At 38.4% G+C, this 24,108-nt stretch overlaps 1 protein-coding gene and 1 pseudogene across 1 annotated transcript in view; one reads left to right on the top strand and one right to left on the bottom strand.

Moving 5' to 3' along the window:
* Window positions 1–24,108, bottom strand: part of CCDC7 (coiled-coil domain containing 7) — a 362,459-nt gene that overhangs the window by 288,694 nt on the left and 49,657 nt on the right. The window contains exon 4 of the mRNA XM_053670977.1: window positions 5,601–5,734. The gene's annotated coding sequence lies outside the window, so the exon portion shown is untranslated. The remainder of the gene's footprint in view (window positions 1–5,600; window positions 5,735–24,108) is intronic.
* LOC119055799 (60S ribosomal protein L27-like) lies at window positions 4,143–4,549 on the top strand (annotated as a pseudogene).

The following is a 24,108-nucleotide window of genomic DNA, read 5'->3' as shown; positions in this document are numbered from 1 at the left end:
CAAAGAAGCTAAATACACATTCTTTTCAAATGCACATGGAACATTCTCAAAGATAGACCACATGATAGGACACAAAACAAGCCTCAACAAATTCAAGAAAATTGAAATCATCCCAAGTATTTTCTCTAACCAGAAGGGACTAAAACTAGAAACCAAGCCAAGGGAAAAAACCCAAAACACTCGAAATCATGGAGATTGAATAGCATGCTACTAAACAATGAATAGGTCAAGAATGAAATTAGAGAAGAAATCAAAAAATTTCTGGAAACAAATGAAAATGAACTCACAACAACTCAAAATGTATGGGACACAGCAAAGGCAGTCCTGAGGGGGGAGTTCATAGCAATACAAAAGATAAAACTATAGAAAAGATAAAAACATTTTAAACAAACAACCTACACCTACAAGAACTCGAGGAAAAACAACAAAGTCAAGAGCTAGTGGAAGGAAGGAAATAACCAAGATCAGAGCAGAATTAAATGACATAAAGACTAAAAGCACAATTCTAAAGATCATTGAATCCAGGAGCTGGTTTTTCGAAAAGATAAACAAAATTGACAAGCTTTTAAGCATGCTTATCAAGAAAAAAAAGAGGACCCAAATAAACACAATCAGAAATGAAAGAGGAGAGATTACAACTGACCCCACAGAAATAGAAAGGATTGTAAAAAGTTACTATGAAGAACTATATGCCAAGAAATTTGAAAACCTAGGTGAAATGGACAAATTTCTAGAAAAATATAATCTTCCAAAACTCAATGAAGAAGAAGCAGAAAGCCTGAATAGACCAATAACAGCAAAAGAAATTGAAGCAGTAATAAAAAAAACTCCCATCACACAAAAGCCTAGGACCAGATGATTTCACAGGTGAATTCTACGAAGCATTTAAGGAAGAGCTAACCCCTATTCTTCACAGACTAGTACAAAAAGTCCAAAATGATGGAAGACTCCCAAACTCTCTTTAGGAAGCAGCATCATCCTAATCCTAAAACCAGATAAAGACACAACAAAGAAACAAATATTCAGGCCAATATCACTGATGAACATAGACACTGAAATCCTTGACAAAATATTGGCAAAATGCATCCAACAATGTATTAAAAAGATCATACACCATGACCAAGTGGGATTCATCCCAAGGATGCAAGGATGGTTCAACATTCACAAATCAGTAAATGTAATATACCACATTAACAAAAGCAAAAACAAAAAACACATGATCATATCAATAGATCCAGAAAAAGCATTTGATAGGGTACCGGACCCATTTATGATAAAAAAAAAAACCCACTCAGCATAGTATGAGTAGAGGGAGCATACCTTAATACAGTAAAGGCCATATAAAAAAAAAAAACCTACACCCAACATCACATTCAATGGGCAAAAACTAAAAGCTTTTTCATGAAGATCAGGAACAAGACAAGGTTGTCTACTTTCACCACTTCTATTCAATATAGTATTGGAAGTCCTACCCACAGCAATCACACAAGAAAAGGAAATAAAAGACATCCAAATCAGAAAGGAAGAAACAAAATTGTCATTGTTTGCAGATGACATGATAGTGTATGTAGAAAATCCTATAGAATCCACACAAAAAGTGCTCGACCTAATAAATAAATTCAGCAAAACAGCGGGATACAGAGTCAATATATGAAAGTCAAAGGCATTTTTGTATACCAACAATAAAACAGCAAAAGCAGAAATCAAGAAGAAAATTTTTTTGATATAGAAAAAAAATAATGCACCTAAAAATAGACCTAACCAAGGAGGTAAAAGACCTGTACACAGAAAACTACACAACACTGAGGAAAGAAATCAAGAAAAGCACAAACAAATGGAAACACATACCATGTTCATGGATCAGAAGAATTAGCATCACCAAAATGTTTATACTACCCAAAGCAATTTATAGATTCAATGCAATACCTATTAAAGTACCAATGGCACATTTCACAGACATGAAATGCACACTTCAAAAATTTATATGGAACCTGGCTGGTGTAGCTCACTGGATTCAGCGCAGGCCTGGGAACCAGACAATCGCGGTTCGATTCCCAGTCAGGGCACATACAGGGGTTGCAGGCCGGTTCCCTGCAGTCCAGTTCCCAGTAGGGGACGCATGAAAGGCAACCATACATTGATGTTTCTCTCCCTCTCTCCTTCCCTTCCCCTCTAACGATAAATAAATTTCAAATCTTAAAAAAAAATTTATATGGAACCATAAAAAACCCTGAATAGCTGCTTCAATTTTGAAAAAGAAGAGCAAAGTAGCAGGGATCACAATACCTGATATCAAACTGTATTACAAGGCCACTGTAATCAAAATAGCCTGGTATTGGCATAAAAACAGGTATTGGACCAGTGGAACAGAACAAAGAGCCCAGAAATAAACCTAAGTCTCTACAGTCAATTAATATTTGCCAAAATGGGCAGTGACATAAAATGGAATAAAGATAGCCTCTTCAACAAATGGTTTTGAGAGAACTGAACAGCTATGTGCAAAAAAAGAAACTTGAGCACTAACTTACACCATACACAAAAATAAATTCAAGGTGGATAATAGATTTAAATATAAACTGCGACATCATTAAAGTCCTAGAGGAGAACACAGGCAGGAAAATCTCAGATATTTCATGCAGCAACATTTTTTACTGATATGTCCCCTAGAGCAAGGGACATAAAGGGAAGAATAAACAAATGGAATCTTATCAAAATAAAGAGCTTCTGTACAGCTAAAGAAAAAACAGTATTGAAATAAAAAGAGAACAAACTGCATGGGAAAACATATTTGCCAATGATACCTCAGATAAGGGATTAATCCCCAAAATACTCAAAGAACTTACACAGCTCCACTCTAAGAAGACAAGCAACCCAATGAAAAAGTGGGCAAAGGAATTGAACAGACACTTCTCCAATGAGGACATAGAGAGGATCCAAAGACACATGAAAAGATACTCAGAATTCCTAGCTATCAGAGAGATGCAAATTACAACCACAATGAGATACCACTTTACACCAGTCAGAATGGCCATCATAAACAAAGCAACAAACTACAAGAGCTGGAGAGGCTGTGGAGAAAAGGGATCTCTAGTGCACTGTTTTGGGGATTGTAGACTGGTACAACTACTATGGAAAACAGTATGTAATTTTCTCAGAAAACTAAAAATGGATCTGCCTTTTGACCTGGCAATTCCACTGCTAGGATTATATCCTAAGAACTCTGAAACACCAATCCAAAAGAACCTATGCACTCCGGTGTTCATAGCAGCACAATTTACAATAGCCAAGTGCTGGAAGTAACCTAGGTGCCCATCAGTAAATGAATGGATCAAAAACTGTGGTACGCTTACACAATGGAATTCTACAAAGCAGAAAGAAAGAAGGAGCTCCTACTCTTTGCTTTGCAAGAGCATGGATGGAACTGGAGAGCATTATGCTGAGCAAAATGATCCAGGTGGTAAAAGACAAATGCCACATGATCTCACCTTTAACAGGAATCTAAACTACAAAACAAAGAAGCAAGCAAAATATAACCAAAGACACTGAAATAGAGAACAGGCTGACAGTGTCCAGAGAGGAGAGGGGAGGGGATTTCAGGGGAAGGGTTTACAGGAACAAGTATAAAAGACACATGGACAAAAACCCGAGGTGGATGGAAATGGGAGGGCAGAGGAAGGGCTTGGTGGATTGGCTGGGATAGGAGTAAAGGACAGAAAACTGTACTTGAACAATTAAATTAATTTAAGAAGGAAGGAAGAAGGGAAGGAAGGAGGGAGGGAGGGAGGGAAGGAAGGAAGGAAGGAAGGAAGGAAGGAAGGAAGGAAGGAAGGAAGGAAGGAAGGAAGGAAGGAAGGGAGGAAGGAAGGAAGAAAAATTTTTTGCTTTAAGCCACCAGGTTTTAGTGGTTTGTAACAGTAACCATTACATACTTACACATGTGATAGTTTAAAGGTGTCTGCTCTAAAGAATAACATACTAACACTAATCAAGACTTAAAGCAACCAATAAAATTACACAAAAAAGAAGTGTAACTAAGGATTCAAAAATAAAAGGGAGATGAAATGAAATTTTAAAAATACTCATGTTAGAGTAGAAGTGTGGTTCTTTTCTTTCTGCTCTATGCCCAAGTGGCTGCTATAGAAATGGTCAAGTTTATGAAGCCTGGGAAAATGGTGCTAGTCTTGGCAAGACACTCTTTCAGATACAATGTTTTCATCATGAAAAACAGTGATGATGGCACCTCAGACTGCTCCTACAAACATGCTCTGTTGGCTAGAATATATCACTATCCCAGCAAAGTGAAGCTTCCATGAGCAAGAAAATTGCCAAGAGGTCAAAAACCAAGTCTTTTGAGAAAGTTTATAACTACAATCACCTCATGCCCACAAGATACTTTGTGGATTATCCTCTTGGACAAAACTGTCATCAACAAGGACATATTCATAGATCCTGCTGTGACACACAAGGCCCAGAGGTGGCCAAGGTCAAGTTCAAAGGACGGTACAAGACCAATAAGAATAAATGGTTCTTCCAGGGACTGCAGTTTTAGATATTTTTTTTTCTTTCAGCCATTAAAAATTCAACAAAACTCCTTGACCAATGTGTCTCAGTTGATTACAGTGTCATCCCATACACTGAAAGGTTTGGGTTCAATTCCCAGTCAGGGCACATATGTAGGTTGTAGGTTCATCCCCGGTCAGGGGTCACATGCAAAAGGCAACCAATCAGTATTTCTATCTTACATCTGTGTTTCTCCCTCTCTTTCCTCCCTTCCCCTCCCTTTCTCCCCTCTCCCCTCTCCCCTCTTTTCTCCTCCCTCTCTCTTCCCCTCTCTCTAAAAGCAATAAAAAAATTTCCTATGGTAAGGACAAAGAATGTTTAATCCCTTCAAAAAATTCAGTCTAAAAAATGGCAGAAAAAATAAAAAAAGAACAAAGAACCGATGAGACAAATAGAAAAATACATAGCAAAATGGTTCCATGAAGTCCAACCATATCAATAATCAAATTTAACTAATTGTTCTAAATTAAAATTTCTTTATTATTCTGGTCAGGAAAAACATTCTGCCTTCTTCCCAAACTGGAGACCCTATTTCTATTTTCCAAGACTCTTACATGATTATCTTTTTAAAAAAATGTACAGAACAAAAGCTGAAACGAGCAGTGTAAAAATGTAAAAGATCAATGGAAAATTGCCCAAAAATACAGAGGAAAAAGGATAACATACTAACACGAATCAAAAGGAAACTGCAATTCTTATATTACAAAAAAAAAGTAGATTTTTGAGTAAAAGCTGTTACCAGGCATAAACTGGGTTACTTTATAATGGTAAAATGTTATTCACTAAGAAACCATAACAAACCTAAAAGGTTATGAAACTAATAAAAAGGATTCAAAATACATAAAGCAAAAACAGGGTTCCAAGGAAAAATAGACAAACACACAATTAGAAGCAGAGATTTCATCACTTCACCTTTCATATTTGATAAAATAAGTATAAAAAACCTATCAGAATATAGTATCAACACTTTCAACATTAACAGCTATTACCAAACAACTCAAAATAATTGACATTTATATAACACTGAAAAAAAAAAACACTAGAATACATATAGGAAGCTGGGAAGATGGTGACGGAGTAGGACGGAATAGATTCTAGCTCCCGTACTGGTGGGTGAAAATCCTGGCAGATCTATATAGAAGCAGCGCACTAATCCATCGGTTATCCAGCATTTCTGAAATTAAAAGAACAGAGATTGTGACGGATGCTGAAACACTAGAAAGTGGAAGGTCAGTGGGGTCTTGGGGACTCTAGTAAAGACAAAGCAGCAGCAGGGGCCAGCGGCCCCGGCCAGGTGGCCCCGGTGCTGCCTCTACCGCCAGGGACCAGAGCCATCCATCTGAGACCAACACCAGAGGTGTGTGCCACACGAGCCTGGGCACCCAGCGGCCCCAGTGGCCACGAGCGCTGGCCAGCAGCTCCCCCACTCCCCGTATAAGCAAAACTGGACAACACTGGGCAGAGACCTATCTGCTTGCCTGCTTGCATTATCAGGGAGGGTTACAAAGACACAGGGCCTGGTTCAACTGCAAACTCTGTGGTTGCAAGCCTGGGAGACCTGAGAGACACATTAGCCGCATGGGTCTAGCTGGGATCTGGGCTGGACTGAGAGGCAGGCTGTCTGGAGAGTTTTGGGCTTTTTTTAAAAAAGTGGACTGAGGTGTTCTACCAGGGCAGCTTGGCTTGCTTCCCACACGGCCTTGCAGCGAGTGAGGGGGAAAGCGGAGGCATCTGGGGTCACAGCCACAAGACCTGGAGGCACCCTGACGGTTTTGCAAGCCCCAGATTGCCCTGCGGGCACGCGCAGGCGCTGAGACTTTGGGGTCGCAGCCACAAGACCAGGAAGTGCCCTGCCAGTTTCGTGGTCCTGGACTGCCTGGCTGACGCGGGGTGGCACGGGACTTCAGGGCCACCACCACAGGGCTGGGAGGCACCCTGCTGATTTCTCGGATCCCAGACAGCTTGGCGGGTGCACACAGGCACAGAAGCCTCTGAATCCCCCACACAGGACTGGGAAGTGCCCTGCCGGTCTCAACTGGCCAGTGTGCACAAGTGCAGAAGTGGTTGAGTCCCACCACAGGACTGGGAAGGACACTACCAGAACCCCTGGCTTCCAAGCAGCTTGGCGAGTGTGCGGGCGCCCACACCCCGATCTAGTAGCCTGGCTGGTGCACATACTTGCGCCCGCATCCCAGCACACAGAGAGATCCTGCTGCACCCAGAAAAACCAGTCTGGACAGTTTGAAACCAACAAGGAAAGGGTTTCTCTGTTGTTGATGTTATTGTTTTTGTTATTTGTTTGTTTATTGGGTTTCCCCCTTTTTAAGTAACTTTTTTGTGCGTTTGTTTAGTAATCCTATATATTTTTAATTTTATAACTGCTTTATCTTTCTATACTTTGTTCCTCTCCTTTCTTTTTCCCTGTATTAGTCCTTCTTCCTTTACTCTTAAACTCATCACTTTCGCCTTCCTTCTCCTGCTTTTTTTGTTTGATTGTTTGTTTGTTGCTTCGTTTCTTTTTACCCACAAGAGACACAAACATCTAGGAACTGTGAAAGGACCAGAATGGGACCCAAAGAGGGGGCATCTCAACAGTAGAGATAGAGAGACAAATTTCACCCTCCTATAGCAGAGAAGCCACGAGGTGTTGCACTTTTTTCATTATTCTCAATTCTTTTATATTTTAATAATATCTCTGTATTCCTTCTCTTTCTGTATAGTCTTCTCAGCCTTGAGTAGTATATTGTATTATTAGACAGGCTCCCCTTGTCCTTTCCGCCACAGTGCTTTGCTAATCCTCTAAACTCCACTTATTTTCGGTTAGCACACGACCTGAAGCTTTATACCCCCTACTCAGACAGATCACATAGAGTTTGTTATATGAGGGCTCCTCTAATATTAGTGTAAATAATAGATGATCTATACAACAGTAAATACTTCACAAAACATCTCACGGATCTTATCCCATTGTACAAGTCCCTGAATTCTATCACTGTAGTGATTAACTCTATTTGCTCATACACTACACCTATTTACTGTTCCTTGCACTCACCTTACCTCAAAATCTGACCGTCTGAAACCTCACTGCTTTCCAGTTCCAACTAACAAGCTTTCCCTCCCCAACAAGAGGCTTATCTTTTATCCAGCCTCTCATGAAAGTGGCAAGTGGGGCTGAAGAATATGGGTAACACTATATATAGCCTACAGATTGCCTATCACCTCTCAACCGGCTGTGACTGTAAATATCATAAAAAACTCTTCTGCTGTCATAAACCATTTTGTCTCATCCTACAACTGATTACACATACACGATAAAAGGAGTAGGTGGAAACAGAGAACATCAAGATACATGAAGGAGTCTGCATCACTGAAACTCACAAGTATTATACCACAGAGGTTCACAACATAAACCCAGGGAGTCAGAATAGATAAATTTTAGAAGCTGAGGCTAACAAGAAAAGTCTCACAAACCATGGGAAGATAAAGAAACAATACCCAAATGAAAGAAAAAGCAGAAATTTCAGAAATAATGTTACATCAAATAGAGGCTAATCAACTATCAGATAGTGAATTCAAAGCACTGGTTATCACGAAGTTCAAAGAGCTCACAATCAGCTATCAGAAACTACAGGGGAGCTACAATGATCTCACCGCTAACTATATCAACATGAAAAAGGAAATAGAAAATATCAGCAAGAAACAAGAAGAAATGAAGAATACAATTTATCAACTGAAGAACATAGTAGAAAGTTTCAAAAGTAGGATACATGAGGCAGAGGATAGAATTAGCAAGCTGGAGGACAAAGAAGAAAGCATGTCACAGAAAGAGCAAGAAAATGAAAAGAAAGTCAGAACAGTGATGAGGAATTAAGAGAAATACAAGACAATATGAAACGTAATAATATCCGAATAATAGGGGTACCAGAAGGAGAAGAAGAAGAACAAGGGATAGAAAATATATTTGAAAGAGTAATTGGAGAAAATTTTCCTAATTTGATGAGAGAAAAAGTCACACAAATCCAGGAATCACAGAGAGTCCCAATCAGGAGGAACCCAAGGAGGCCCACTTAAAAACACATCACCATCAAAATGGGAAAATTCCAAGAAAAAGAGAGAATCTTAAAGGCAGCAAGGGAGAAAAAAGAAATAACATACAAGGGAGCCCCAATAAGGTTAGCTACTGACTTCTCAATGGAAACACTCCAAGCAAGAAGAGAATGGCAAGAAATATTCCAAGTAATGAGAACCAGAGGCCTACACCCAAGGCTACTTTCCCCAGGAAGGCTCTCAATCAAGACACAAGGCCAAATATAGAGCTTCCAAGACAAAAGAAGTCTAAACAAATATGCCTCCACCAAACCAGCTCTACAAGAAATACTAAAAGGACTGCTTTAAGGGAAGGAAGGAAAAGTGAGAGAAAGAGAGGAACACAGGTACAAAAATGGCAATGAATAAATACCTATCAATAATAAACTTAAACACAAGTGGATTAAATGCTCCAATCAAAAGACACAGAATAGCTCAATGGATAAGAAAGCATGACCCTCACATCTGCTGCCTACAAGATACCCACCTCAGGATAAAAGACTACCACAGATTAAAAGTGAAAGGCTGGAAACAAATTTACCAAGCAAACGGACAAGAAAAGAAAACCTGGGGTAGCAATTATCATATCAGACAAAATAGACTTCAAAAAGAGGGCGTAAAACGAGACCCAGAAGGTAACTTCATAATACTTAAGGGAAGAATCCACCAAGAAGACATTAACATCATAAATATATATGCACCAAACATAGGAGCACCAAAATATATCAAGAAAATCTTAGAGGACTACAAGAAAGATATTGAGAACAACACAATTATAGTAGGGAATTTTAACATCCCACTATCAAAAATGGACAGATCTTCCAAACAAAATATCAACAATGATATTGCGGCATTAAACAACACCCTAGATGAAATGGACTTAACTGATATATATAGAGCCCTTCATCCCAAAGAAGCTAAATACACATTCTTTTCAAATGCACATGGAAGATTTTCAAAGATAGACCACATGATAGGACACAAAATGAGCCTCAACAAATTCAAGAAAATTAAAATCATACCAAGCATTTTCTCTGACCACAAGGGACTGAAATTGGAAAGCAACCCCAAAAGAAAAAACCCGAAGCACCCAAAATCATGGAGATTGAATGGTATGCTATTAAACAACCAATGGGTGAAAATGAAACTAAAAAGGAAATTTAAAAGTTTCTGGAAACAAATGAAAATGAACTCACAACAACACAAAACATAGGGGACACAGCAAAGGCAGTCCTGAGAGGGAAGTTTATAGCAATACAGGACTACCTAAAGAAGATAGAAACATTTCAAACAACCTAACCCTATGCTTGCAAGAACTCGAAGAACAACAACAAAGACAGCCCAGAGCAAGCAGAAGGAAGGAAATAACCAAGATTAGAGCAGAACTAAATGACATAGAGATTAAAAGCACAATCCTAAAGATCAATGAATCCAGGAGTTGATTCTCTGAGAAGATAAACAAAATAGACAAGCCTTTAAGTAGGCTCATCAAGAAAAGGAGAGAGGACTCAAATAAACACAATGAGAAATGAAAGAGGAGAGATTACAACTGATACCACAGAAATAGAAGGGATTGTAAGAAATTACTATGAAGAACTGTATTCCAAGAAATTTGAAAATGTAGGGGAAATGGACACATTTCTAGAAAAATATAATCTTCCAAAACTTAATTGAAAAGAAACAGAAAATCTAAACACACCAATAACAGCAAAAGAAATTGAAGCAGTAATAAAAAAACTCCCATCACACAAAAGCCCTGGACCAGATGGTTTCACAGGAGAATTCTACACAGCATTTAAGGAAGAGCTAACCCCTATTCTTCACAGACTATTCCAAAAAATCCAGAAGGATGGAATACTCCCAAATTCTTTTTATGAAACAGCATCATCCTAATTACAAAACCAGATAGAGATACAACAAAGAGAAATCTTCAGGCCAATATCACTGATGAACATAGATGCTAAAATCCTCAACAAAATATTGGCAAACCGCAACCAACAATATTTCCAAAAGATCATACACCATAACCAAATGGGATTCATCCCAGGGATGCAAGGATGGTTCAACATTCACAAATCAGTAAATATAATACATCACATAAACAAAAGCAAAGACAAAAACCACATGATCGTATCAATAGAGGTGGAAAAAGCTTTTGATAAGGTACAACACCCATTTATGATAAAAACACTCAGCAAAATGGGAATACAGGGAGCATTCCTCAATATAATAAAGGCCATATATGAGAGACCTACAGCCAATATCATACTCAATGGACAAAAACTAAAAGTTTTTCCACTAAGATCAGGAACAAGACAAGGATGTTCACTTTCACCACTTCTATTCAATAAAGTTTTGGAAGTTTTGCCACAGCGATTAGGCAAGAAAAGGAAATAAAAGGCATCCAAATAGGAAAGAAGGAAACAAAACTGTCACTGTTTGCAGATGACATTTTCCAGTGTACAAGGAAAATCCTATAGACTCTACCAAAAAAACTGCTGGAACTAATTAATGAATCTGGCAAAACAGCTGGTTACAAAGTCAATATCCAGAAATCAAAGGCATTTTTGTATACCAACAATGAATCAGTAGAAGCAGAAATCAAGGAAAAAAATCCCATTCGATATAGCAAAAAGAAAAATAAATTATCTGGGAATAAACCTAACTAAGGAGGTAAAAAACCTGTGTGCAGAAAACTACACAGCCCTGAAGAAAGAAATCAAGGAAGACACAAACAAATGGAAACATACACCATTTTCATGGATTGGAAGAATTAACATCATCAAAATGTCCATACTACCCAAAGCAATATACACATTCAATGCAATACCTATTAAAATACCAATGGCATATTTCACAGACATAGAACAAACACTTGAAAAATTTACATGGAACCATAAATGACCCAGAATGGCAGCTGCACTTTTGAGAAAGAAGAACAAAGTAGGAGGGATCACAACACCTGATATCAAACTGTATTACAAGGCCACTGTAATCAAAACAGTCTGGTACTGGCATAAAAACAGGCACATAGACCATTGGAACAGAACACAGACCCCAGAAATCTACCCAACTCTCTAAAGTCAATTAATATTTGACAAAGGGGGCAGTAACATAAAATGGTGTAAAGATAGCCTCTTCAACAAATGGTGTTGGGAGAACTGGACAGCTATGTGCAAAAAATTAAACTTGAGCACCAACTTACACCATACACCAAAATAAATTCAAGATGGATAAAAGACTTAAATATAAGCTGTGACACCATTAAAGTCCAAGATGAGAACATTGGCAAGAAAATCTCAGATATTTCATGCAGCCACTTTTTTGCTGATATGTCCCCTAGAGCAAGGAATATAAAGGAAAGAATAAACAAATGGGACCTCATCAAAATAAAAAGTTTCTGTGTGGCTGACGAAAACAGTATTAAATTAGCAAGACAACCAACTGTATGGGAAAACGTATTTGCCAATGATACCTCAGACAAAGGTTTAATCTCCAAAATACACAAAGAACTTACATGACTCCACTCTAAGAAAACACCCAATCCAATTAAAAAATGGGAAAAGGACCTGAACAAACCCTTCTCCAAGGAGGACATACAGAACATCCAGAGACACATGAAGAGATGCTCAATATTGTAAGCTATCAGAGAGATGCAAATTAAAACCACAATGAGATACCACTTTACACCAGTCAGAATGGCTATCTTAAACAAAGCAACAAACAACAAATGTTGGAGAGGGTGTGGGGAAAAGGGGTCCTTACTTCACTGTTGGTGGGAGTGCAGACTGGTACAACCATTATGGAAAACGGTATGGAATTTTCTCAGAAAAATAAAAATCGACCTGCCTTTTGACCCAGCAATTCCACTGCTGGGATTATATTCTAAGAATCCTAAAACATCAATATCAAAGAACCTATGAAGCCCAATGTTCATAGCAGCACAATTTACAATAGCCAAGAGTTGGAAGTAACCTAGGTGCCCATCAGTAAATGAATGGATCAAAAAATTGTGGTTCATATACACAATGGAATTCTATGCAGCAGAGAGAAAGAAGGAGCTACTACCTTTTGCAACAACATGGGTGGAACTGGAAAGCATTATGCTGAGTGAAATAGGCCAGGCATTGAAAGACAAATACCATATGATCTCACCTTTAACAGGAAGCTAAACAACAAAACAAACAAGCAAGCAGAAAAAAAAAAAAACAAAGACACTGAAATAGAGAACAAGGGGATAGTGACCAGAGGGGAGAAGGAAGGGAAGTTAAGGGGAAAAAGGGGGAGGGATTTGGAGGAACAAATAGGAAGGACACAGGGGCGAGAACTAAGGGGGGTGGAAATGGGAGGGAGGTGGGGAGCAAGGTGCGGGGGAGGCTGGGATGGGAGAAATAGACAAAAAAACTGTACTTGAAAAATAACTAAATAAAAGTAATAATAAAAAAGAAACATTCAACCAGAACAGAATTAAGAAACAAGAATTCAAAAATATGAAGTGAGGCTTAGTAACCTCCAGTACAACTTTAAATATTCCAACATTTGAATCATATGGGTAACAGAAGGAGAAGAGGAGAAGCAAGAAATTGAAAACATATTTGGAAAAATAATGAAGGAGAGCTTCCCTAATCTGACAAGAGAAATAGACTTCTAGGAAGTGCAGGAAGCCCAGAGAGTCCCAAAAAAGTTGGACCCAAAGGCGAACACACCAAGACACATCATTATTAGGTACCCAAGCACATAGATAAAGAGAATCTTAAAAACAGCAAGAGAAAATGAAAATGTTACCTACAAAGGTGTCTACAGAAGACCATCAGCTGATTTTTCAAAAGAAACCTTACGAGCAAGAAGGATCTGGGAAGAAGTAGAGTCATGAAAGGCACGGACCTACATCCAAGATTACTCTATCCAGCAAAGTTATAATTTAGAATGGGAGGGCAGACAAAGCATTTCCCAGACAATGTCAAATTAAAGGAGTTCATCATCACTAAGCCCTTATAATATGAAATGTTAAAGGGACTTATATAAGGAAAAGAAGATCAAATCTGTGAACAGTAAAATGATATCAAACAGAACTATCAACAACCAAACCTAAAAAAAACAAAAACAAGCTAAGCAAACAACTACAACAGGAACAGAACCATAGAAATGGAGATCGCATGTAGGGTTACCTGTGGGGGGGGGGTGGCAGGAGAATAGGGAAAAAGGTACAGGGAGTAAGTAGCATAAATGGTAGGTAGAAAATAGACAAGGGGAGGTTAAGAATAGTATAGGAAATATAGAAGCTGAAGAATTTATATGTATGACCCATAGGCATGAAATAAGGTGGGGGTGAATGCTGAGGGGGAGTGCAAGGTGGAGGGGAATAAAGCAGGGAAAATGGGACAATTGTAACAGCATAATTAATAAAATATACTTTTAAAAATAAAATAACATAAATAAATAAAATTAAGAAATGGGATATATGCATCCCAGTGTTAGTGCAACATGATTCACAATAGCCAAGATATGGAAACAACCTAAATGTCCATTAACAGATGAATTGATAAGGGACATGTGAAAAAATATATATATATATATGAATACTATTAAGCCATTAAAAGGAGAAAATCCTGCCATTTGCAACAACATGGAGGCACCTTAAAAGCATTACCATGTCAGACATATAAAACAAATACTGTATTATTTTACTTATATGTAGAACCTAAAAACAAACTAATAGATACAGGGAATAGACATAATTTAGAGCCACAAGGATGAATGGGAATTGGTGAAGGTGGTCCAAAGATAGAAACTTCAAATTATATTACAATAATTAAGTTCTACTGAACAGCATGGTGATTATAGTTAACAATGCTATATTGCATATTTGAAAGTTACTAAAAGAGCAGATCTGGAAAGTTTTCATCCCAAGCTGAAAAAAATGTAAGTATGTGAGGTATTGAATGTTAGTTAAATTCACTGTGGTAATCATTTCACAACATATACTTATTTCAATTCTTTGTGTTGAACACCTTAAACTAAAAAATGTCATATGTCAATTATATCTCAATATACAAGGCTGGGAAGATGTAGACCCCATTTAGGAATTCTCCATGGCTGGATCATCACTCTCCAGCATATGCCACTCTCATTTCTTTTTTAAGAAATATATTTTATTAATTATGCTATTAAAGTTTTTCCAATTTTCCACCTTTGCCCCTTTCTGCCCTAACCTCCATTCCTTCCAGCTCCCTTTTAATTTTGTTTTATTTTATTTATTTTTAGAAATCATTATGTGATTGGGTAATTGCTAGCTAACACAAATAAAGAATAATCGCCTATAAGAAAATAAATTTTACATTTGGTAATTTATAAAGTACAAATTGATACAGTGTTTTTTTAAATTTATTTAACTATTGTTCAAGTAGTTTTCTATTTTTTATTCCCAGCCCAGCCCATCCCCCTGTGTACCCCTCCTCCCTCCCATTTCCACCCCCCTTAGTTGTTGTCCATGTGTTCTTTATACTAGTTCCTGTAAATCCTTCCCCTTTTTCCCATAAAATTCCCTCCCCTCTCCCCTCTGGTCGCTGTCCCCCTGTTCTCTATTTCAGTGTCTTTGTTTTTATTTTCTTGCTTGTTTGTTTTGTTGTTTAGCTTCCTGTTAAAGGTGAGATCATATGGTATTTGTCATTCACTGCCAGGCTTATTTCACTCAGCATAATGCTTTCCAGTTCCATTCATACTTTTGCAAAGAGTAGGAACTCCTTCTTTCCTCCTGCTGCATAGAATTCCATTGTGTATATGTACCATAATTTTTTGATACATTCATTTACTGACAGGCACCTAGGTTACTTCCAGCACTTGGCTATTGTAAATTGTGCTGTTATGAACATTGGGCTGCATAGGTTCTTTTGGATTGGTGTTTTAGGGTTCTTAGGATATAATCCCAGCAATGGAATTGCTGGGTCAAAAGGCAGGTCCATTTTTAGTTTTCTTAGAAAATTCCATACTGTTTTGCACAATGGTTGTACTAGTCTGCAATCCCACCAACAATGGATTAGGGTCCCCTCTTCTCCACAACCTCTCCAACACTTATTGTTTGTTGCTTTGTTTATGATGGCCATTCTGCCCAGTGTAAAGTGGTATCTCATTGTGCTTTTGTGTCACTCTGACAGCACCCCTTCTTAAGTCATCTCCATGGGACATACATGTAAGTTCTTTGGCTCCTCCATGTCTTTCGCAATTTTTAACACCCCCCTATTTTATACCTACCAATTATGCTTCCTAATCCCTTACCTTTTCCTCCATTCTCACCCCCCTATAGCTGATAATGATCTCTGTATCTATAATTTTGTTCCTGTTCTGGTTGTTTACTTAGTTGTTTTTTTATTAAGATTCAGTTGCTGAGAGTTGTGAATGTTGGCATTTAATGTTCACAGTTTTTATCTTCTTTTTCTTAAAAAAAATCCCTTTAACATTTCATGTAATAATGGCTTTGTGATGGTGAACTCCTTTAGTTTTACTTCGTCTGGGAAGTAAAACTAGGAAGATCTGCCCTTCCATTCTAAATTATATCTTTGCTAGAAAGAGTAATCTAGGTGATAGGTCCTTGCTTTTCATCACTTTGAATACTTCTTGCCAGGCCCTTCTAGCCTGAAAGGTTTCTTTTGAGAAATCAGCTGACAGTCTTATGGGAACTTCTTAGTAGGTAACACTGTCCTTTGCTCTTGCTGCTCTAAGTGTATCTCTTTATCTTAAATCTTCAGTATTTTGATTATGATGTATCTTGGTGTGGCCATCTTTGGGTCCAATTTGTTTGGGATTCTGCATTTCCTGGACTTCCCTAATCCAAATTAGGGAAGTTTTCCTTCATTATTTTTTTCAAGTAAGTTTTCAGTTTCTTGCTCTTCCTCTTCTCCTTCTGGAATCCCTATAATTTGGGTGTTGGTGCATTAGGAGAAGTCCCAAAAGTTCCTTATACTATCCTTATTTTTTGAATTCTTGTTTCTTCTTGCTGTTCTAAGTGAATGTTTATTTCTTCCTTATGTTCCAAGTCATCAATCTGAATTCCCCCTGAGCTTTATCCCCTCTAATATTGGTTTCCTGTAGATTTTTCTTTATTTCACTTAGTGTACACTTCATTTCTTCATGGGTCTTTTTTATGCTATTGCCACACTTACAGAGATCTTTGGGCATCCTTATAACCAGTGTTTTGAACTTTGCATCTGGTACATTGGTCATCTGCCTTTCATTTAGTTATTTTTGTGGGGTTTTGGTCTGTTCTTTCATTTGGGCCATATTTCTTTGTCTCTTTGATTTGTCAGCCTCCTTATGTTTATTTTTTGAATTATTAGGTAGAGCTGCTTGGACTCCCTGTCTTACTAGTGTGACCTGTTGTAGAAAAGGCTCCTGTAAATTGTGTGGGGTGGAAACTTAGGTAATCACTAGGACAGGGCAACTCACTTCAGCACTTTGTAGCTCTGGGAAGAGGACTCATAGAGAGAACAATGCCACTTCCTGGCTTCTGGAGATTTGCCTGGCACTCACCCTTTTTCCAATCAGTTCACTTACTTCCTGTACTCAACTAGTGCCCTTCCAGCTGTTGCCCTGGTAATGAATCCCAGAGGGTGTGGTTGTACATAAATTCTAAGTCCATGTGAGCCCTCTAAGCAGAGTCTCCTGAAAATTAGCTTTTTCTTCTGTTGCCCCAACCACCACTGGTTTTTAGAGCCCGAAGTCATAGAGATTTATCTTCCTGGTGCTCAAACCCTGGGCTGTGTGGTCTGGCTTAGAGGTGGGAAACCTTACTCCTGTGATATTGCTCTCAATTTTTATGCACCACACATGAATATGGTACCATGTGTTCCAGTGCCTTTCTGCACCACAGCATGTCTCTATGCCTCTCTGCTCATCTCTGCATCTTTGCCCATCCTACTCATATGGATGAATCTGGCTTCCTTAATTCCTTTGATTTCCACTCGATTTTCTGATAATTCTGGGTATTATTTGTTTTGAGGTCTAGTTGTATTTTTTTCTGTAGTTATGCATATTTACCTATGCCTCCATTTGACTGAAAGACCCTACTTTCATTTTTTTCATGAAGCAGAGGGAAGAAATAGTTACAACAGCTACAAAGGGTAAATACAGTACTTACACTGGATTGAATCTGAGAGATTATTTTCTACTAACCACCGAAGACTACCTTCTGAATGTTTTCAAGGAGCCAGCTCTAGAGAAATTAGCTGTGCATCAGCATCCAGTGAAGGTCTTGGAAGAGACCCAAATCACCACATTCAGAAGAATTCTGGGAGGTCTAGGAGACTGTGGTCTCCAAAGAGAAAGAATGCAGAAAGCAAAACTTGAAGTGGAGGCCAAAAAGGCATCAAGTAACAGGAGGTATGCATGTGGAAAATTAGTGTTTTATTTTTTCAATATTTAATTTTTTATGCTCTCACAGCTGTCCAACTTTTTCCCTGTTCACCCTCTTTCCACCCAGTCTACCCCCCATTTCCATAATCAGTCTCCTTACCATTGTCCATGTCCATTTGCCCTCCACATACATTCTTTGACTAATCTCTTCACCTTCTTTCAATGAACATATTAAATTAGAGTTGCTCAGGAATCTTCAGAATCAATAGATAAAATATTTGAAGTATGATTTTGAAGTAGGATTTGTAAGTTTGAAGTATGATTTTTGAAGTATGTTTGAAGTATGATTTTTACAGGATTCTATTTTATTTATTAAACTTTTTAATGTGATTCTAAACAAGAGTGCTGACCAAAAAACAATTTGCACAAGAAAACACTGGCTGATTCAGGAGAATAAATATTCCCATGTGTGCATATACCAAAAAAACTTGGAATATTTATTCATGAGGAGCACATTAGTGACTAGAGGGTGTTTTCTAGGCACATAGTTCATTTTTTACAGTTTCACAATAATAATATGCAGTGTCAGAGCGTCATCATTATCTTTCAACTCATGAAGAAATATGATTTTAAACAAAATCAAGAAATGTTGGCAAGTACATCTCAGAAATTTTATTTTTAAAAGCAAGTCCACCCAAAGAAATTCTAATTCATGCTACAACATACATAAACTTTAAGGACAGTATGCTAAGTAAAATAAGCCAGTCACAAAAGCACAAACACTGCATGATTATGCTTACATAAGTTTATTAAAAAAGAAAGTCAAATGGTGATTGCCAGAAATGAAATATGGTGAAGATGAGGAGTTGCTGTTTAATAGGTACACTATTTCAGTCTTGCAGGATTAGAAAGTTCTGGAGACTATTTTCACAAAAATATTAATATAATTTACAATATTAAACCATGCACTTACAAGTAGTTAAGATGGTAAATATTGTTATGTGTATTGTACCACAGTTAAAAATTTTTTAAGTAGGAAAAAATAAGTCCTAAGATGGAGGCATAGGTGGACATGCCGTGCCTTCTCACACAACCAAGTTTAGAGACAACTAAATATTAGCAAAAGAAAACACAGCCAGAACACAGAAAACTGAACTTTTCGGAAGTCTGTTAACAACAAATTCTTCAGCCTGACTGGTAAGGGGCGAAACCAGAAGCTGGCCGAGCCGGGCAGCAGAGGAAAACTCGGTCAGATGGACTCAGGCGCGCGGAATCCAGGCGCAGGGTTGGACCTAGCGAGCTACCGAGCGAGCGACCAAGCGAGCTACCGAGCGAGCGACCGAGCGAGCTACCGAGCGAGCGACCGAGCGAGCTACCGAGCGAGCGACCGAGCGAGCTACCGAGCGAGCGACCGAGCGAGCTACCGAGCGAGCGACCGAGCGAGCTACCGAGAGGGAGCAGGGCTGTGGTCGCGCATTTGTGCTCGGATAGACAAGTGAGGGAGTGGGCGATTGGACCGGGACCCAGCGCGTCCCGAGGCCAGTGGCAGGGAGGGCGCCCCCATTTCCCTGCTCTGACCCCACCTCCACATACAGCATCACAACCCAGCAACCTGGGAGTCCAAGGTGCCGCTCCTCACACTTAAAGTGCATGAACAGACCAAAAATGGCTCAAGAAGACCTCAAAGCCCCAGAGCCTATAAATCTAAGTGATGAAGAAATAGCAAAACTCTCAGATGCACAGTTTAAAACACTGGTCATCAGGATCCTCACGGAACTGGTTGATTATAGCCACAAAATAGACAAATATATGAAGGCGAAACTAATTGAAATGAATGGAATTGCACAGGAAACCAATAGCAGTGAAAAGGAAACTGGGACTCAAATCAATGGAGTGGACCAGAAGAAAGCAAATAATGGCCAAACAGAAAAGAGTCAAGAAGCAAGAATTCAAAGAAATGAGGAGAGTCTTAGGAACCTCCAGGACATCTTTAAATGCTCCAACATCCGAATTATAGGGGTACCAGAAGGGGGAAAGGCACAGCCACCAGTGGAAAACTTATTTGAACAAATAATAAAGGAGAATTTCCCCAATCTGGCAAAGGAAATAGACTTCCAGGAAATCCAGTGTTACATTCCGCTCTCACAAGCAAGAAGGGTCGGAGACGGTCAGGCAGTCAAAGATGTTTTATTGGCCAAAGTTTCAAAGTTTTACCTGCACAGGGGCGAACTCTCGGGGTGTCTGGAGACACGGTGCCAAAATGCCTGCAAATGAGAGTCGTGCCTAATGCTTACAGGCTAGGGTTTTTATAGAAGCGGGCAAGCAAGCGGGTTTCCAGAAGCAAAGGTGGCAGTTAGCGATAGGCTAAACGAGCTCAGGTGTGAAGCACTTAACAACAACTCCTGACATATGGAAGCCCTCTATACGTTTTGACCAATTCCTAACTCTCTGGAACACCTGCCTGGGGGTGGGTGCGGTTTCTACTCAGGCTTAAGTGAGCAAACAGCTTAGCACAAACAACTTATTTCCTCCTCGACTCTAACACCAGGAAGCTCAGAGAGTACCAAAGAAGTTGGACCCAAGAAGGAACACACCAAGGCACATCATAATTACATTAGCCAAAATTAAAATGAAGGAGAGAATCCTAGAAGCAGCAAGAGCTAAGGGGACAGTCACCTACAAAGGAGTCCCCATCAGACTGTCAGCGGATTTCTCAAAAGAGACCTTACAGGCAAGAAGGGGCTGGAAAGAGGTATTCCAAGTCATGAAATCCAAAGACCTACAACCAAGATTGCTCTATCCAGCAAAACTTTCACTTAGAATGGAAGGACAGATAGAGTGCTTCTCAGATAAGATCAAATTCAAGGAGTTCATCATCACCAAGCCCTTATTATATGAAATGGTAAAGGGACTTATCTAAGAAAAAGAAGTTAAAGAAACATGAACAGTGAAAGGACAACAAACTCACAGTTATTAACAATCACACCTAAAACGAAAGCAAACTAAAAGGACAGCTAGATCAGGAGTGGAAACATAGAAATGAAGATCTCAAGGAGGGTTAGCAACAGGGGAGTGGGAGGAGGAGAAGGGGGAGAAGGTACAGAAAATAAGTAGCATAGACAGTAGATAGAAAATAGATGGGGGGGCAAGAATAGCATGGGAAATATAGAATCTAAAGAACTTGAGACACATGGTCATAAACTAAAGGAGGGGTAATGGTGGGGATGGGGGGTAGGGTGGAGGGGAATGAAGGGGGGGAACAGAACAACTGTAATAGCATAATCAATAAAAAAATTTAAAAAAAGAAAAAATAAGTCCACCAAATTAGTCCAACAGCTTTCAAAAAAGCAGTTGCAGAATGATTTGAATAAATCTTAAAATGTAATAGTTTTCTTATTATTGTTCAAGTATAGTTATCTCCATTTTCACCCCACCATGCCCCCCACCACACCCATCCCTGCCTCCCACTCTCAAACCTAACCCCTTTGGCTTTGTCCATGTGTCCTTTATATATGTTCCTTGATGTTCCTTCCTCTATTATCTCCTATTATCCTTCTCCCCTCTCCTGTCTGGTTACTGTCAGTTTGTTCTTTATTTCAATGTCTCTGGTTGTATTTTCCTTGTTTGTTTGTTTTGTTGATTAGGTTTCATTTACATGGGAGATCATATGGTATTTCTCTTTCACCACCTGGTTTATTTCACTTAGCATAATGCTCTCTAGTTCCATGCATGCTGTTGGGAAGGGTAGGAGGAGTTCTTTCTTTCTTTTTGCTGAGTAGTATTGCATTGTGTAAACATACCACACTTTTTCTATCCACTCATTTACTTAGGTTGCTTCCAGCACTTGACTATTGTGAATTGTGCTGCTATGAACATTGGGGTGTATAGGTTCTTTTGAATTGAAACGCAGTAGTTTCAAGTATACAATTGGAAAGAAGATCAATGTCAGTGGGAGCTTATTGAGTTCCAGCACAGGTTCATCACTTCACTGCATTAGATCCTTTTCCATATGTTGTATTAAGTTCTCAGAATAAACCTGGTTGTAGATATTCTAGTCCTGGTTTTGATATGCTGGTCCTTAAGGGAAAAAATTGAATATTAAAAGGATAAATATACATTGGCTAAGTTCTCTACTCAACAGCTTTGAAGAATGATTGATTACTTATTACTGAAAATGAGGCTTGTTACAATGAAAATTTAGAGCATTAAGAGAAAAATTATTCTTTTATGTTCCCCACTCTATTTTCACTTTCACTTCTCATTTACTGAAGCCTGAGAAGAAAATTAAAAATGAAATTAGTATATGGAGAAAAATGAAGGAAAAAAACGTTTCAGAGTTTTTAAGTAGCAAACAGTTTTGGAGCTGGAAATAATATCAAGGTACCTTACAAAAAAAACACTGGCCTAAGAAAGGTCTCACAGATCTAAGAGCCTGGTGTGGGGGTCACAAAATCAGGCTGGGAGCCATGCATGTTCTTCACATTTGTATGTTTACATTTTCTTTTGATATAAAGTTAGCCCGTCAAAATACCAGATTAAATTGAACTCCAGTACTTCATAAATATTTCTTATAATATGTAACTAAGGAATTTACATTAGTCAGGTTCATAACAGGAGATACATGGCATACTCAAACTGAAAAATTTGAACAAAGTTTAATAGCATTATTTATGAAGGTGTGGGCAGTGTATCTGGAGACCACAGGGAATAGTCCTGTACAGGGTTTAGCCACCCTAAGCTTCATATGGAAAAAGGAAGTTAGCTATTCCTTAAGAGCAGAGAAAAAAGGCCAGGCAGTTCTCAGTGACACAGCAGAAAGAAAGTCCAGAAATTAAATATTCCCAACCCTACACTCTTCTACTTCTCTTTCTGCTCTCCTGTCAGTGCGCCCCATTGGCCAAACCTTACCTACACCTCTTAAGGCACAGAGCAAGATAGGAAAAAATGGAGAGTGAATTTGGAGAGGCAAACACAAGGTTTCCAGCCCAAAGACTCACTAATATTTTATTGGTCATACATGAAAGTAAGTTTAAGAAAAAATTAACAACTGAAGTGAATCCTCTGATTTTTTAAATAAAACTATATTAGAAAAGATACTGCTATCTTTTGGGAGGTGGATTACTCAGGTTTTGCTGTAATAATGGAGCAAATAACCCTAAAATCTCAGTGATTTAAAATAACAAACATTTTTTTTTTCATTCTCAGGTCTATAGATCAGTTCTGGTTCAGATACATTTGGCTAAGTTGGCTGGACTTGGCTCCAGGCTGATGTTTGGGATCAGGTGTGTTTCAAGTAACTTTTCATTCCAGAACTCACAGAAAGTGATCAAGGATTACTTAGAACATGGTAGATGGTAGGAGCTTGAGAGAAAAATGCAAACCACAACACCTCTTAAATTTGTGCTTGGAACTGGAATGTTATCACTTCTACAATACTGAATTCGTCAATGGAAGACTTTCAATCAAGCCAAAGTCAATGGGAAAGCCAATGGATGGAGCACGGTAAGGTAAAAATTTTCTGAGTGATAATATATCTATTATACTTTTTAAATCTGCCTCTGAAAATACACTACACATAGAAGGACCCAGGCATTATAACTACAAATAGATTTTACACCCATTAACTATTTTTATATATGTTTTTGTTATTCAAGGCATACCTCTGGCTGTGCTTAGACACACCTGCTAATCACATTTACTATCTACACTACTGAAAGGAACTATAAAGGTAAACACTATTAGCAGAAATATCAGCCTAAATATAAGTACTTTTATGTATGGGTATAGGGCTCTGCCTGAGGTACCTAGGGAAGATGAAAAGCACTAAAGTTTATACATCATATGCTAGTGACTTATTCAGTATTTCAAAGCTATTGCATAGCCCTTTATAAATCATCAGCAGAACAGATAAATTTTTACAATATATTAATGATAATTTTTAAAGATTTTGATGTTCACTGTTTTTCTTGTATCTACACTTAAAAGGTTTTTGTCCCAGCTATATTGATTATGAGTGACATATCACATTATGTAATATTAAAGTGTACAACCTGTTGAATTCATTCATATGTGTGTGTGTGTGTTTGTGTGTATCAATGTAATTACCATCATAGC

This window comes from Artibeus jamaicensis, unplaced genomic scaffold, assembly GCF_021234435.1.
Source record: "Artibeus jamaicensis isolate MK-2021 breed Jamaican fruit bat unplaced genomic scaffold, CSHL_Jam_final contig_659, whole genome shotgun sequence".
Classification (NCBI taxonomy): domain Eukaryota; kingdom Metazoa; phylum Chordata; class Mammalia; order Chiroptera; family Phyllostomidae; genus Artibeus; species Artibeus jamaicensis.
The sequence above is the reverse complement of the archived record's forward strand: the minus strand, read 5'-3'. Positions and strand labels throughout refer to the sequence as shown.